Here is a 16,573-nt window from a genome sequence, read left to right as displayed (position 1 = left end):
ATTCATTTGTGTGTGTGTGTGTGAGAGAGAGAGAGAGAGAGAGAGAGCACGAGCAGGGGAGGGGCAAAGAGAGACGTAGACACAGAATCTGAAGAACGCTCCAGGCTCTGAGCTGTCAGCACAGAGCCAGATGCGACCCTCAAACCCACAAACTTCGAGATCATGACCTGAGCCAAAGTCGGGTACTTAACCGGCTGACCCACCCAGGCGCTCTGTAGCCGGGATCTTGATATTCATACAGTGTATGAGTCTCGTGCAGATTTTCCCAGTTTTATGTACGCTTGTTTGTGTATATGTACGCGTGTGTGTGTTAAGTTTTACACACTTTATCACCAGTGGAGGCCCTTGGATCCATTATCACAGATAAGGTATGAAAAACAGTTCCAAAATTACAAGGATCCCTGGTGATGTCTTTTTATGCTCATATCTTCCTCTCTCCTGCTCCCCTGGAACGCCTTCCTTCTCATCCCTGATCCCTGGCAACCACTAATCTGCCCTCCACTTGCAAAATGTCATCATTTCAATCATGGAAAATAAATACACTAAGTAGCTTTTTGGGGGATGAGCAATTTTCCCTCAGCACACTTCCTTGCAGTTGTAGTATGCATCGGTAAGTTCCGTCCTTGTCTGTGGCCGAGCAGAATTCCACGGCCTGCATGTAGGACAGACTTCAACTATTCATTGCTGAAGGGATTCCGGTTTGGGGCGATTACAGATAAAGCTGCTATGGACATTCACGTAGAGCTTTCGGTGTGAACACACGAGTTTTCAGGAAGGAGGAAGTGAGCAGTGCCAGCAGAGAGGACGCTTGAGTAAAATTATGCTTGACCCTAGATCCAGCCGTACCTGAAGCCATCTACACCCCCTCAAATTTCTTGGCCACTAGGGGGGTTTATATCACTTGTCTGACATTACTAAATAGTGCTATCCGATCAGGTTTCAGTAGTGGCTCATTTTATATGTCTGTGCCCTGAAAACTACAACAAATTACTTCTTTTTTAAGTAAAAAATTTTTAAGATGTTTATTTATTTTTGAGAGACAGAGAGAGAAAGAGAGAGAGAGACACACACAGAGAGACAGAGTGTGAGCAGGGGAGGGGCAGAGAGAGGGAGACACAGAATCCGAAGCAGGCTCCAGGCTCTGAGCTCTCAGCACAGAGCCCGACGCGGGGCTCGAACTCACAAACGGTGACATCATGACCTGAACCGAAGTCGGACGCTTACCCGACTGAGCCATCCGGGCACCCCCAAATAAATTACTTTTTCAAGAAGAGTAAGTTATTTGGCCCCCAGAGACCAAGGCAAATTTTCAGCAACATAAGTCTGTTACATCTAACAGAAGAGGGAGAGTCCTATTCCATTTTTACTCCACTCTACAGTTGGAGTAGCTTCTAGAAGTAGCTACTTTACAGCTTTACAGCTTCTAAAACTATGTGACCCAACGTAAATGATTAATATATATTTGGTCCCAGGCGGAATGTTCTTGGTGTTCTCTGGGAAGTCTCTTGTGTCCAGCAGGGGTCAACTCCACAGCGGTCTCTGGGCTACAGAGGGTCTGCTGATGGCCGTGATGCTCTGTACCACAGTGGCTCTGGAGACACAGTGCCAGGGGGTGGCAGGTGGTGGCAGGGGACCTTGGACCAGCTCCATGTCCCCACTGATTGCCACATGAAATGGCAATACTGATGACCATCATTGGATTTGTCCTTATTAAGAACCAACTTCATTCAGGCAGAGACAAACCGGTACCTGGGGTCTTTGCCTTTCGGGAAGAACGAGAGCACATTTTTGAGAAGCTCAGACTAGTCAGAAACAAATTTATGGTCAGTTTCAATAGAAGAACACAGTATCAGGTATCTGGAAACTGGAGGCCATCAGTACAGATCTAGAAAGATACAATCCTACTTGAGTATAGAGTAGACACTATCCAAGAAAGGTTACAATAAGGTCAATCTCAATATTTAAAACAAGTTGGAAAGATGGATACATGGGCCCATACCAAAATGAAAAACTTCTAGGCATCAAAGGGCACCATCAACAGAACGAAGAGGCAACCCATGGGATGGGAGAAGATACTTGCAAATCACATATCTGATGAAGGGTTCATAACCAGATTATATAAAGAACAACTCAACGACGAATAATCCAAGTAAAAATGGGCAATGGACGTGAATGGACATTTTCCCAAAGAAGACATACAAATGACCAATAAGCACATGAAAAGGTGCCCGATGTCATGAATCATTAGGGAATGGCAAATCAAAGCTACAATGAATTACCACTTCCCCTCCCCCTGGCAAAAATCTCCCCCCGAACCCCCAAATAATAAGTATTGGTAAGGATATAAAACAACTGTAATCCTTGTGCACTGTTGGTGGGAATGCAAAATGGTGCCGCTGCTGTGGAAAACAGTATTGAGTTTCCTTGAAAAAATGAAACAAAGTAGGGGCGCCCAGGTGGCTCAGTCGGTTGAGCGCCCGACTTCGGCTCAGATCATGATCTCACGGCTCGTGAGTTCGAGCCCCGCATCGGGCTCTGTGCTGACAACTCAGAGCCTGGAGCCTGCTTCGGATTCTGTGTCTCCCTCTCTCTTTGCCCCTACCCCACTCGCTCTCTGTCTTTCTTTGCCTCTCAAAAAAAAATAAAGAAGCGTAATGAAAAAATTAAAAAAAAAAGAGTTTAAAAAAGAAAAAATGCAACAAAGCATGATCATACGACCCAGCCACTACCGAAGAGCACTGAAAGCTGAGACTGGAACAGATGAGACTTGCACACTCATCATTCACAATGGCTAAAAGAGGGAACAACCCAAGTGTCCATCAACAGATGAAGAAAAAGAAAAGGTGGTCTTTCCATACACTAGACGGTTATTCAGCCTTAAAGAGGAAGGAGATTCTGACCCGGGCTCCACCATGGATGAACCTTGAGGACATGATGCTGGTGAAGTAAGCCAGTCCCAAATGGACAGATACTGTATGATTCTACGTGTATGAGGTACAGAGAGTAGACAAATTCACAGATAAAGAAAGTAGACTGGTAGTTGCCAGGGGCCGAGGGGAGGAGGAAGGTGGGAGTTATTGCTTAATAGGTACAGAGTCTCAGTTTGGGAAGACCAGAAGGCTCTGTGGGTGGATAGTGGGGATGGTCACGTAACAGCGTGAGCATGCTTCGTGTCACCGAACCGTGCGCTTAAAAGTGGTTACAAGTTAAATTCTACATGATACATGTTTTACTACAATAAGAAAATCGATTCGAGAAAGCGCAAGTTGACATTTCCGGGAAGATCCAGTCTTCACAAGATAAATCCGAGAACATCCAAAATCAAGCAGCTGCTATCGTGCCGTCTTTCAAAATCCAGAAGAAGAAGGAAGAAGAGATTCAGGCTTTGGAGAAAAATTCCAGTCTTCAGGGAAGTCTAAGTCTCCTTTTATGTGATGCTGAAGGAACGAAAGGCAGAGTGAGTACACTTTTTAGACAGAAAAGAGCGTCTTAGCCAACTTTAGAGGAAGTCAGGCCAGACCTCTGGGTGGACACCTGTGAAACATGGGGGGCGGGGCCGTTGCTCCTGGAGGAGACAGCTTGGATGTTGGGAGTTCAGAAATCATCAGGAAACAGAGACCACAGAGAATATGAGTCCACAAAGGAGTTTTGAACACAAGCACGGATGTGGCTGCATTAAATACTTACTTTAAACAGGCGCTGAAATAACTGAAGGAGATTGAATGAATCATGCACTTAAAAATCAGATGACACATCTCCAAGCTGATAAAAGCTTTACTGCAGTTAGAAAAGATGTATACGGGGGCGCCTGGGTGGCTCAGTCGGTTGGGCGTCCGACTTCGGCTCAGGTCATGATCTCGCGGTCCGTGGGTTCGAGCCCCGCGTCAGGCTCTGTGCTGCCAGCTCAGAGCCTGGAGCCTGCTTCCGATTCTGTGTCTCCCTCTCTCCGTCCCTCCCCTGCTCACGCTCTGTCTCCCTCTCTCCCTCAAAAATAAATAAACATTAAAAAAAAAAAAGAAAAGATGTACACGCACACACACACACACACACACCTCTCCAAACAAGCAACAACGACAAAATCAAACAAACAGCAACAAAAAACAAAAACCCAGCCAGACCCGCCCTTAGAAAGGCAGCAGAGGGGACAACTCTAGTGGAAATTTCAACTTCTCTAGGAGAACGACAACAAGGGGAAAAGAAATCTGATTTAGTGGGAATTTGCCCTGCGAGGTAGAAAATAATCCTTCAAAAGCAGATGACAAAATTAGCAGGGCATGTGGTGAGCTGGACACCTACCGAATACAAGCCCAAGCTCTTTCAGAAAAGCCTAAGAAAATCACTGGGTACTGTGGAAGTCAGCTTTTTTATTCCCGGAGAGAAAAGCTCACGGTCATGAGAGCTCTGTCGGCTGAAAGACACCTTTATAACTTAAGAAAAGAGGACGTGTGCCAGAAAGAAATTTTTTTTTTAAAGTTTATGTATTTATTTTGAGAGAGAGAGCAAGCAGGGGAGTGGCAGAGAGAGAGAGAGAGAGAGAGAGCGAATCCCAAGTCAGCACGGAGCTGGACTCGGGGCTCGATCCCAAGAACTGTGGGATCATGACCTGAGCAGAAACCAAGAGTCAGATGCTTATCTGACTGAGCCACCCAAGTGCTTGGGAGACAAAACATTATTTTTTCAGTTTCTTTTTTTTTTTTAAGTTTATTTATTTTGAGAGACAGCGAGAGAGAGTGGGAACAGGGGCAAGAGAAGCTCAAGCAGGTTTTTAGTGCAGAGCCGGATGCGGAGCTCGATCCCACGAACCGCGAGATCATGGCCTGAGCCAAAACCAAGAGTTGGACACCTACTGAGCCACCCAGGCACCCTGAGACAAAACATTTTTTGAGGAAGATGTCAAGGTTTTGCAAAGTATTCCTATGCCCTTGATGTTGCAGATGGAGCCTTTGGTATGGGTCCACTGGGACCACCAGGGAATCTTCTGGATGACCAGATCCCTGAGGAAAGAGGAACCAGCCTGAGGAGGGATAGAGATTCAGGGTCTCGTCTTGATGCAAGACTGATGCCATCTTCTCAGATCAGGGCCCCGGGGGGAAAGAGCCCTCTGTAAGGTCAGCTCTATCCTGACACAGAAATTCCTCTTCAAGAGCACAAGAAAGGTGTCCCGGTGCTTTTGGTTCGTCCCTCCCACCTAAACAGCGCACGGCTGGCCCGGGCTCTGGTCTCCCACCTCTGGTCCCCTTGTCAGGCATTAGATGTTCCAGAGGAACCCCGGGGGCCAGCTCCCGAGAAGAGAGCACTCTCTCCTTCCTCCTGTTCCAGGTGAGGAAGAAACTGCCTAGGGCTCTTTCCCACAAGGGACCCCACAAGGGACTTCCCCACAAGGGACACCCCCCCCCGCCACATGCTCCGCTGGCCACAAGAAAAGCCTCTGCACCAAATGGTGTCCACACAGCCTGAAAGCAGACCTGTCACCTCCGAGTGGATCCCACTGGCCACCGGGCTGACTTCTGACGACCCGGAAACCACCGAAAGTTGCTTTTCTTTCCCAACTAAAATACTTTTCCTGTTATTTTCTTTTAGTTTTAACGCTATTGAGGAATTAGGCAGCGGCTCAGATGGAAACCTGGTAGGATTACAATTCTGGAATAAGGTCCACTAACTGTGGATTATCTAACTAAGACTCCTAAGTTAGTCGCTTTCATTTTATCCCATTTGCAGGTGGTTTTATTATAGTAGTTATGTTGTTCGTAACTCCATCGAGGTAATCCGGGAATAGAGCAAACATTGTGTCTTTCTTCTATTACAACTTGTTTTTCTTGGCTTTATTGCTGTGATTTATGTGATTATACCAGATCTCAGGTGGATACTGGACGGGATCCTGACTTTTAGGATGCTCTTTTATACATATGCATTATAGACATGTGCATCTTGGACGGGAGAAACCTCAGGGGCCCAGCTGTCCCTCCCTGTGGTGTCCCAGCCACGTCCAGTGATGCTGGAGCTAATGACCACGGACAGCTTAGAAGTCCTCCTTTCTTCAGGGCAAAGGCAGGAGCCCGAGAGGTACAAGGCCCCCATCGAGGCCCAACCTGTCATGGTCCGACCTGGGGAACCCTCCCTGTCTTGGGCTCAGTTACCCCTTATCATGGACCTTGGCCAAGCTGCCATGAGGCATAACGCAGTCCTGGGCATGCAGCTGTCTTTCAATCCAGAGCCCGTTGCAGGAGGCAGAGACACCGCTTGGGGAAGCCAAGGGTACTCCCTGCTCCTGCTTTCTCTCTGGTTCCTTCTCCACCCACACCCCCCCCCCCCCACCCTTGTCCTCACCACCATTGCTCCTTTCTCATCCCCGCTTCTCTCTAGCTGCACCTACTTCCTTCTTTCCTCGTGTTCCACACTTGCCCTCAACGAATGGCAGCCACATCTGCTGCATGTCGCTGGATGTCTGTCCTGCCTGCTCCTGGGCCAGACCTGCTTGTGGTCTCCTCTCTAGGCCTGGAATCGGGACACTAACCCCCAGATCCAAATGCTTTCGGTGTCGTTGACCACACTGCCATCATCTGAGAGTCGACCATAGCCTCCCTGCCGGCCTCCCTGTCGTGGCAGTGAAGCCGGAGTAAACCTCTGGAAAACCCTGTGGAGATCATGAGACTCCACTGCTCAGAGTCCCCCAGGCTTCCAGATCACAGTGAGACCCCACTCTGAATTCCCAGAAGGTCCACAAGGACACACAGGTGCGGGTCTCTGCTGACCTGCCTTCGGTTCCGGTAACTGGCCAAGCTCATGCCTGCCCCATGCCTGCTGTGCTCTCCGCCAGATACATGCGTGGCTGCCTCCTTCCTGCCATTTAGGTATCAGTTCAGGACCTGTCTCTCTAAGTGGCCTTTCCTGACTATCCCAGTGGAGCCCCCCCCCCCGCCCTGCCTTCCTCCTCATTCCCCGGCACTACTTACGGCCTTCCTACGGCTCATCCTTTCTGAACTCATGTTCTGCCCACATTTTTCTAGTTTAGATCATTTCACCCCCTTATGGCCTTCAGAGAGGAGGAAACTGGGGTTCCGACAAGCTCTGAGGCACACCACGTAGGGAGGTGGCTAGCAGCTTAGGCCCTGAGCCAGAGTGCCTGGGAGCTAATCTCACCTCTGACACTGGGTCACTCTGGACGTGTTACTTAATGCTTCGGTGCGTAGACTTTCTCCTCTCTGAAATAGATACGGGATGCCATGCGAGTTCAGAGAAACAAACCCTCACGTAGTACTGATCACATAGCAAGCCCTCCATACAAGTCGCTGTTTTATTATCACTCTCCGAGCAAACGATGTACCTGACCCTGCATCCGAGACCTCGGACCCCCAACCCATTTACCTTCCATGCTCTGAAGACTCTTTTGTCAGCGTTGAACCCGGGTTCGGGTTAAAGATTGCTTGTAAATTTGCCCTTGACTTTTTTGCGTCAGGGAGAGCCCAAGTTAAGGCACAGCCTACCTTCTCTGAGCTGAGCCAGTGGAGGTGCACATATTCCTAAATAAAGGACTAGGTGCGGAGGTGAGGCGAGGTTAGAACCTCTGGCAAGCTCTGGTCAATTGCCGTACCAACATCTGAGTCCTCGTTCCCAGTGAGGCTGGCCATTCCCAGGGAAATTTGATTCAATTCCACAAAACACTTCTACTCACGAAGACACCTACCACCAAAACAGCTGGTCAATTAAATTTAAAACATTAGTCAAACCAGTTGTTGGCATTGTATGGTCAAACGTCGGGACAAATGAAATTTTAATGGAATGTTTTCACGTCATGTGGTCTCAGTTTCAAAGCCATCCCCAAATAGAAGCTACGTACCTTTCCTTGCTCTGCCAAATTGTGAAGGTTGGGCTTGCTACATCGATTCCATTTTATTTTTTTTTTTAATTTTTTTTAACGTTTATTTATTTTTGAGACAGAGAGAGACAGAGCATGAATGGGGGAGGGCCAGAGAGAGGGAGACACAGAATCTGAAACAGGCTCCAGGCTCTGAGCTGTCAGCCCAGAGCCCGACGCGGGGCTCGAACTCACGGACCGCGAGATCGTGACCTGAGCCAAAGTCGGCCGCTTAACCGACTGAGCCACCCAGACGCCCCCATCGATTCCATTTTAGAAAGTTAACTAACTTATAATGTTATATGGGTACCATGATGGCACGTCTCGGATTTTCCACAGCATCTCTGAGGGTTTTTTTTTTTTTTTTTTTACAGTTCCCTCCTTTTTTGCTGGAGAATTGACATGCGCCAGTTTTTTGTTTGTTTATTTATTTTTATTTTAAATTTTTTTCTTTTTTTTCTTTTTTTTTTTTTTTTTTTGTAGGCAATATGGTCTGCATTTGCTTGGAGTCCTGAGTAGCACGTGGGACGTCTACCCGGAAATTTCGAATCTGGTTTCGTTTGCCCTCAAGCATCCAATGACCCATTTAACAGTTTCCCCCCCTCAGGTTTCCCATCGATGAGATGGAATTCCTTCTGCACTGTCTACCACCGGGGGAAGGGATTCTGCGGAGATCGGTGGTGTTCCATACATGCGTGAGCAGCACACATGTACATGCTGTTAAAATGAATCCTTGTGACCTCTTGGTGTAGGTAAAGAACGGTGCCTCAGATCAGGCTTCTGGCAACGATACAGAAAAGGGGGCAGATTTGAGAGATGTTCGGGGGGCCAAGTTGCCAGGGCCCATCGTGGGCTGAGGGGCTGGGCAGGTTCTGAAGGAGCACCCCCGCTGCTACCGAAGGCAACGTTGCAAGGGACCTCTTGGTCAACTGTTTTCATTCCAGTAGCGCAATCCAGCTCCTTTCGACATCTGCTGTCCAACCCGCGCAAGCATTGTTTAAATCCCTCTTGCCTCGTCTTGCTTCCTTGACCCACCCAAAGCCTTTTTCTTGGCATAAGAAACCCTTGGCACAAGGTCATGTCATGCTTAAAAAAAAAAAAAATCCCCCCAAACACAGAAACACAAAACAAAAACAAAAACAACCTCCCCCGGCCACCCCCACCCCCACCCCCCCGGACATCTGCTCTAAAGTGGCGGCCAAGAGCAGGGTCCGAGTGGTGCCATCCAATGTGTGTGGTGTTAGCTCTAATGATGCAGGCTTCCCGTGGAGGCCCGCTCTGCCAGCCTCCTAATTAGGCCAGCCGGCCAGCCCTATTCTACTGTCTTGTCTTTCTCCCACGCAGCAATTTCACATTGTGAGCATTTTTTTTTTTATCGTGGGCCGTTCAAAATGAAGGGGGTAAGTAAAACGGGCTCTTGTGAAGGTGCTGGACGAAGGGATGAGCCACCAGAGCCGATGGCCCCCCGCTGACGGGAGAAGTCCCAGCCATCCTCCTTGGAAGGGCGGAGACCTTGTTTAACACCTCATCTGTCGGGAGCCAGTGGAGGAAGACGCTGCCCTGAGGGGGGCCCAGCGACCCAACCACTGCTATGGGAGGCTCAGCCCGGGGTTCCTTTTTGGTCCCTTTGTCCCAGAGGGTCATCTCCTGCTGACCTCTGCTGGTCAGTCGGATGTGGCAAACACCCACCGGTGGAGCTGGGGAGGGATCAGGCTATGCGGCCGGTCAGGGAGGAAGGTGTTCCTCTGACAGCCTACACCCGCTCATGGAGAAAGTTTGGAGTGTCATGAATTTTCCATGAGCGTGTTGGTTCTGGCATGGGTCCTTCGTTGCGGGGGGGGGGGGGGGGGGCGGTCACAGTCTTCCAGAGAAAGAGTATGGGGCAAGGGTCCCTTGGAGGAACTTTCTAGAGGTGATAGGTGAGACTAGCGCTGGGCCACAGCTCAGGAGACTTAGAAGCTGACCTAATGTGGCGATTGTGTTGGTTTTGTTTCCTGTGGTGGTGCCAATGCCTAACACAGAGCCTGGCATGCGGGAGGTCCTCAACAAGAGTTAATCATCGAAATGGCCATAGTCACAGCGGCCACCTTCCAGGGGCACAGTGAGGATTAAATGGGATGGTGGGCATCCCTGACTCAGCACTGAATCTGCTCACGTCAACACAACTACTACAATGAAGTTAGAGGCCCAGAGAATAAGTATTTTAGGTTTTGTAAGCCATGCGATCTCTATTACAATGATGGAACTTACTGTTCGAGCATGAAAGCGGCCATAGATGCTGCTGTGTTCCAATAAAACTTTATTGATAAAACTAGACTGTGGACTGGATTAGACCATGAAATAAAGAAGTTACTTGAAAATTAAAACGTTAGTCTCCACAGGAAGAGGACAGATACAAACATGCCTAGATTCAAGGGAAGTTCGTGTATACCCACGAAGAGCAGCCCCAGCCCCGGCGAACCAGGTAAACTCAAATCCAATGGACAGAGCCCCTCACCTGGAAGGCTGGTGGCGTGAAGGATGCACACAGTATCTCCCAGTCTCATTCCCGGAGCCCTTGAATTTCTGCTAAAACAGAATCTACACATAGCTAGCCTTGACGAAGCCACATGGCTTCTGTGAGGAAACAGCCTTCTCATCCACCTGCACAGGTAGCAAAGGGTGTGTAATTAGAAGGCTGTACTATTCCTTGGGCTTTCCTGACCTGTATATTATTATCTCTGGTGGGGTCTCGGGACCCAGTTCAGTCTAGTGAAAACTGGACGTTGGGAGACCTTGAAACGAGATTAGACTCGTGTATATCCACTCCATGGACCTCCGATCCATTAGATGCCAGTCATTGTGCCCAGTGTTGGAAGTCGGGGTTTAGATAAGACTTTATCTCAGACTTGGAAGGGCTCTTGGTCTCGTCGGGGAGACAGGCGTGAACAGGGAACTGTTGCAAAAGCAGGCAACTACTGAGGTGCGGGGGAGGGAGTGGTCGTCTGGGCTAGGCTGAGAATGAGTCAAGGACTGTTTCCCAGGACGTGACGTTCGAGCTCCATGATGGAGAACCATTCATTACACGTGTGCCTCCACTGCCTTTAGAACTTAGCTTTTCTCGGCAGGAGGGACACACTCTGGGGAAAGGTTGGCAGAGCAGTTTTCTTTGGTTTTCCCACCGGGGCTTTTTGAAGGTAAAGGAGAAAATGACAAGGCGATAAATGCCTTTTCTGTCAATCTACATTGCTACTCTGGCTCTGGGTAGGACTTGGTGTGAAGAAGAGGGTAGGGTGAAATGAAACATGACGAGTAGAAAGTGACTCTTGTCTCATGACTTATATGGTCATTTGTAAGTCAATTCTTCCACGGTGAGAAAGAAATTCAGGTGTCAAGCAAAATATCCAGCGGGATTGATGGGGCAACTTTGAAAGCAGGTGCTTGCGGGACGCCTGGGTGGCTCAGTCGGTTAAGTGTCTGCCTTCGGCTCAGGTCACGATCTCGCAGTTCGTGGGTTTGAGCCCCGCTTCGGGCTCTGTGCTGAATGCTTGCCTGGAGCCTGGAGCCTGGAGACTGCTTCGGATTCTGTGTCTCCTTCTCTCTCTGCCCCTCCTCCGCTTGCACTCTGTCTCTCAAAAATAAATAAATGTAAAAAAAATAAAAACAAAAAAGAATAAAAGTAGGTGCTTGCTTCATGATGGGTAATAAGGGTCTTGTGGTTAAGAGTTGACATTGAGAAGGTTTCTCTTCTATCATCAAGGATAAGCTAAATAGTTTCCATGGGTTTTGTCATCTGTTTCCCTCAGCTTCCTATTTAGACCATCTTCAATCTCACTGTTAATGACATTTATTTGAAACCCAAACATGCCATTATCACTCCTGGGCTTAAAACCCCCAGCAGGAGCTTTCGTCTACAGGATAAATCCCCTCAAAGCCCCCCCTGTGCTCTGCCCTTCCTGCATCTCTAGCCACACGAAACTAGTAAGAGGCACCACCTCATAGCGGGTGTCCACCATGGGTCACATTCCTCTAGGCCACTTGCATACGTGAGTTATTGGATCTCCCCCATGATCCCAGGAAGGTCAGTTAGCTCAGCTTCATAGAGGAGGTAGCTTAAGTTCAGGAAGATGGAATAATTCACCTGAGATCGAGCAAACAGTCACGGAATTTACCCCGAGATCTGCCCCAGATCAACGTCTATACCTCTTCTCCAACATTCTCCTGTCCAGAACGTTTCTCACGCCATTCTTCACCCCCCCAATACTAAACGCCTTCAGAATTTAGTTTGAAAGTTTCCTCCACTCTGACGCCATTCTCGATTGTCTCGTACCTTCCTTGCGGACCATTTGCAACACCGATTTTTGGGTAATCATCATGGCATTTCTTTGCCTGCATCATTCCCAGTTCTTTGCCTGTTTCCCATGATGGATGTGAGCGTCCTGAAGACGTCTTCAGTATATGATCTACCTTTATATTCCTGGACCCAGTTTAGAGGCGGTGCATTGAATATGGATCCAGTGAGGAAATGACAGGAACAGAGTATTTTGGGATGTGTGTATTCAGATCAGGCCTTTCAAATGCAGAAATAACAACCTTTAAAACCATCTGCTAATGGAGACTGGGTGCTGAATGTGGAATGAAGGGAATATTCTCCTTTTGTTCGTTATGTAGTCTGAGTGGTGGCCGGAGCGATGGACTGGTTGTGGCTGGTTGTGCCATCCAGCCCCTCAGAAGTCTCTGAAGTCCATCCGAAACGTTTAAATGAAGTAAAGTGGCTGGCTTTATAAGTAATAGAAGTCAATTGTGTTTGCAGCATCTAATGCAGGAACGGCATTAGATGGTTGAGATGGGGCCAGCGCCGAGAACTGCTGAGTGGGCAGGAGGCCTGATTTTCAGCCTCCCTCTGCATCCATTTGTGATAATCCGGGTCTGGCTTTCAACCAGTCACCTTCCTAACGAGACTTGCACAAGACAGCCTTTGCCCCCAGCGCAGACATATCCTGAATCAGGAGTTCACTTAGACAGACTTTTAAAAACACCCACACATCTGCACACACTCACACACATTCTTTCCAAATACATTTTTTATCTTTATTGTTACCAACACTTTCCTAACAGGCTGGCAAACAGGCAGACAGAAACTGAAATATTTAGACGGATGGGGGCACCTTCATTCCCCTACAAAATGGACTTTCAACAGAAAGACAGAGGAAGCAAGATATTCTGCCTGGATCCCATGAAATGAGAGCCACTGATAAAAGCTTGTCTTTTGGCTTCAGGGTAGGGCATGAGGGCTACAGACGAGACTGGAATTACATTCGTCTTTGTTTTGCCTCTCACAGGAGAGCTCTTACCCTCTCCCAGCAGGAGGGTAGACACTGCTCGCTCCTAGAATAATCATAACGGAGACGCTAGAAACAAAGTAGAAAATGTATTATTCCACTACATTGTTCCAAGCATTTACAGCATTATGGAATATTCTCATCATGAGAATCCTAATTGACTGGTGCTTTTATCATCTTCAATTTATAGATGAAGAAAGGGAGACACAGAAGGTTCACACTTTGCTCAAGATCCCAGCTAGTAAAGATCCCACCCAGCCTGGAGCTGGGTTTTCATACACATCTGCCCCCCCAGAGCCCGTATTCTTAAAAGCTGGGTTTTACAGAACAGAGAAACTCCTGGGAGGAATTTCCTGGGAGTGAGCTCATTCCATAGAAACAGGATATCAGGTTCATCAGGCTTTGCCCCAGAAAACCCTTAGGTGTTATGAGTAGGGAACTATTTGAGAGTATATCCTGGTGTTCGTGTCTTAGATTTGCCTCCAGGCTCATCTTTCAGCAATCTTGTGCTGAGAACTTCTTGTGAGTAAGAATGGAAAGAATTGTTTTACTAGAAGATGCCAGAAGACCCAGAGGACACAGGCCAAGTTCCTGTGGGGATCCCTGGAAAGAGGTGGGCAATAAAAGGAGAAAGGGGAGGCATTTGCTCCCACTTTGTAAGCTCTGCCAGCTCCAGGACCCAGGATGTCAACGTAGGATCTCATGGGGCCAGGGATGGTTAGACACGCCCTGGGGCAGACATTATCGCGTCTGGCAGACGTGACCATACTGTTGACAGAAGCATGGCACTCAGTGGGAAATAGCAGTCACTGAGGGCAGTAAAGACATTATGTGGAGGGGGGGGGGGGGCGGGCGGAGCCAGAGAAGAGGAATAATTTTGCAGATATCATTAGCTGATGGTGGCACATGTGGGACACACTTTCTTACGAGCTCCCCAAAGAGATCTGGAGGGCCTCTTTTATCCAGGAGACGTAGGCTTCGTTATATCAGGCTACCCTGGTTCATGTGACATTTTCTCAAATATCTTACCTGCCCCTTGTGGTAGATTGCAGACAAGGCTGCAAATTCTTCCCTTCCCTGCTTCCGAGCCCTTGTGTTGTGAGGTGGCTGAGAGGTGGAGTCGATTTTCTACCTCTTTAATCTGAGTGCGATGTGAATCGCCAGTGGGATGTTAGCAAACTTGATTCAGACAGAGGCTTGGAGCTCTGCAATAAATAAAATGGTTGTTTTCAGCCAATACGTCGTGGAGTGCTTTTTTACACGGCAAAAATTAACCGATACATCCTTGTAAGGATGTACAACTTTGCATAATCAAGGAGAGCAAGTATTATCATCTGTTATTAAGATGAAAGAATTAAGGATCTCAGGGGATTAGGTGGCTTTCCCTAGGTGCCGGAGTCAGTTAACGGTAGACGAAGGACTAGAACTCACAGGGGGTCACAAGGCGTCTTCGACATCCATGCCGTCACTTGGAATGAGTTAGTCCAGCTGATTTCTAGACAATAATCATGAAGCAAAATAAGTTCTTACTTCCGACAACGTCAGCGTTGGCAAATAAATAAGTCAAACTCCTCAGATAGCCCATCCCAGCTCCCTCCCACCTCGACCCCAACACTACCACATGCTTGTCTCTCAAACCCAGTCATCCTCTACAGTTATGGTTTTGTATGGGCTCCTTGAAAATAGAGGAAGAGTATCCATACACATACTCGGAGCCATTATTATCTCTAACCTGCTCTCAGAACTTCTGCAGAGGGAAATTTAGCCCCTCCTTCCAGACAAACCGATGTAAATATACACGGCCAACATTGTCTTCTTCATACCTAGGGTGACTATAGAATTTATCATGTATATAGATGGATGATAGATAGATAGATAGATAGATAGATGATAGATAGACAGATAGATGATAGATGATAGATAGATAGATAGATAGATAGATAATAGATAGATAGAAGATAGATAAATTGATTGGTAGATGATAGATAGAAGATAGATAGATGATAGATAGATTGATTGATAGATGATAGATGATAGATAGATTGCTAGATGATAGATAGATAGATAGATAGATTGATAGATGATAGAAGATAGATAGATAGATAGATAGATAGATAGGTGATAGATGATAGATAGACAGATGATAGATGGATAAGTTGATTGGTAGATGATAGATAGAAGATAAATAGATGATAGATAGGTATATAGATAGATAGATAGATAGATGATAGATAGATAGATAGATAGATAGATGATAGACAGATGATACATAGATGATAGATAGATAGATTGATAGATGATAGATAGATGATAGATAGATAAATTGATTGATAGATGATAGATAGAAGATAGATGATAAATAGATTGATAGAAGATAGATAGATGATAGATAGATAGATGATAGATAGATAGATAGATAGATGATAGATAGAAGATAGATAGATGATAGATGATAGATAGATAGATAGATAGATAAAATGATAGATGATAGATAGAAGATAGATAGATGATAGATAGATAGATTGATAGATGATAGATAGATGATAGATAAATTGATTGATAGATGATCGATAGAAGATAGATGATAGATAAAAGATAGATAGATTGATAGATGATAGATAGGTGATAGATTGATAGATGATAGATGATAGATAGATGATAGATAGATAGATAGATAGATAGATAGACAGATGATAGATGATAGATAGATAGAAGATAGAGAGAGAGAGGGATAGATTTATAGAGAACAAAAGGTATACTACTTACAACCATGCCAGGAATGTCAAAGCATACTGAGTTGTATGGTCATTTGATCCCTAGCTAACACAGAGAGAATACTTTGCAGTTGCCAAAACCTTGTTAGGTAATTTATTTCCCAAGTTAGGTAACTTTATGTGAAATTCCTACACTGTAGTTCACCTTCACACCCTCATTTTATGGAAGGGAGCTTTTATCTTCAGAGAAGTGAAGTGACTTCAAAGGTCCTCGACACTAAGTAAACATTCAATAAATGTCTGTTGAATTGGATGGGTAGGAGCATACAGGCAAGAAAAGGGAGTGGAACGCCCAAGAACATCTAACGCCTAAATACAGGTGTTTTCAGGGAAATAGGAGTAAAACAGAGTAGCTGGAGGGATTATTCTCCAAATGGGTTCTCCAGAGCTCCAGTGTTCTCCATGATGCGAGGAGATGTTTTGGGACCATTGTTCAAGGCCAAGGTCTTTCTCTCAGGTTCCTAATCTATAAAATTGCAGCAAACCTCCATGTTATAAAGATGTGAACATTAAAGACGATGCAAAAATGTGTTCAGCACAGCAAGTGACACACGGAAGAAGACGAAAAATAATGGCAAATACGTATTAGTCATCGATTACCTTCTAGGCATCACACAAATGTA

This window comes from Prionailurus viverrinus, chromosome A3 (assembly GCF_022837055.1).
Source record: "Prionailurus viverrinus isolate Anna chromosome A3, UM_Priviv_1.0, whole genome shotgun sequence".
In the NCBI taxonomy this organism is placed as follows: domain Eukaryota; kingdom Metazoa; phylum Chordata; class Mammalia; order Carnivora; family Felidae; genus Prionailurus; species Prionailurus viverrinus.
Note: the sequence above shows the minus strand (reverse complement) of the source record.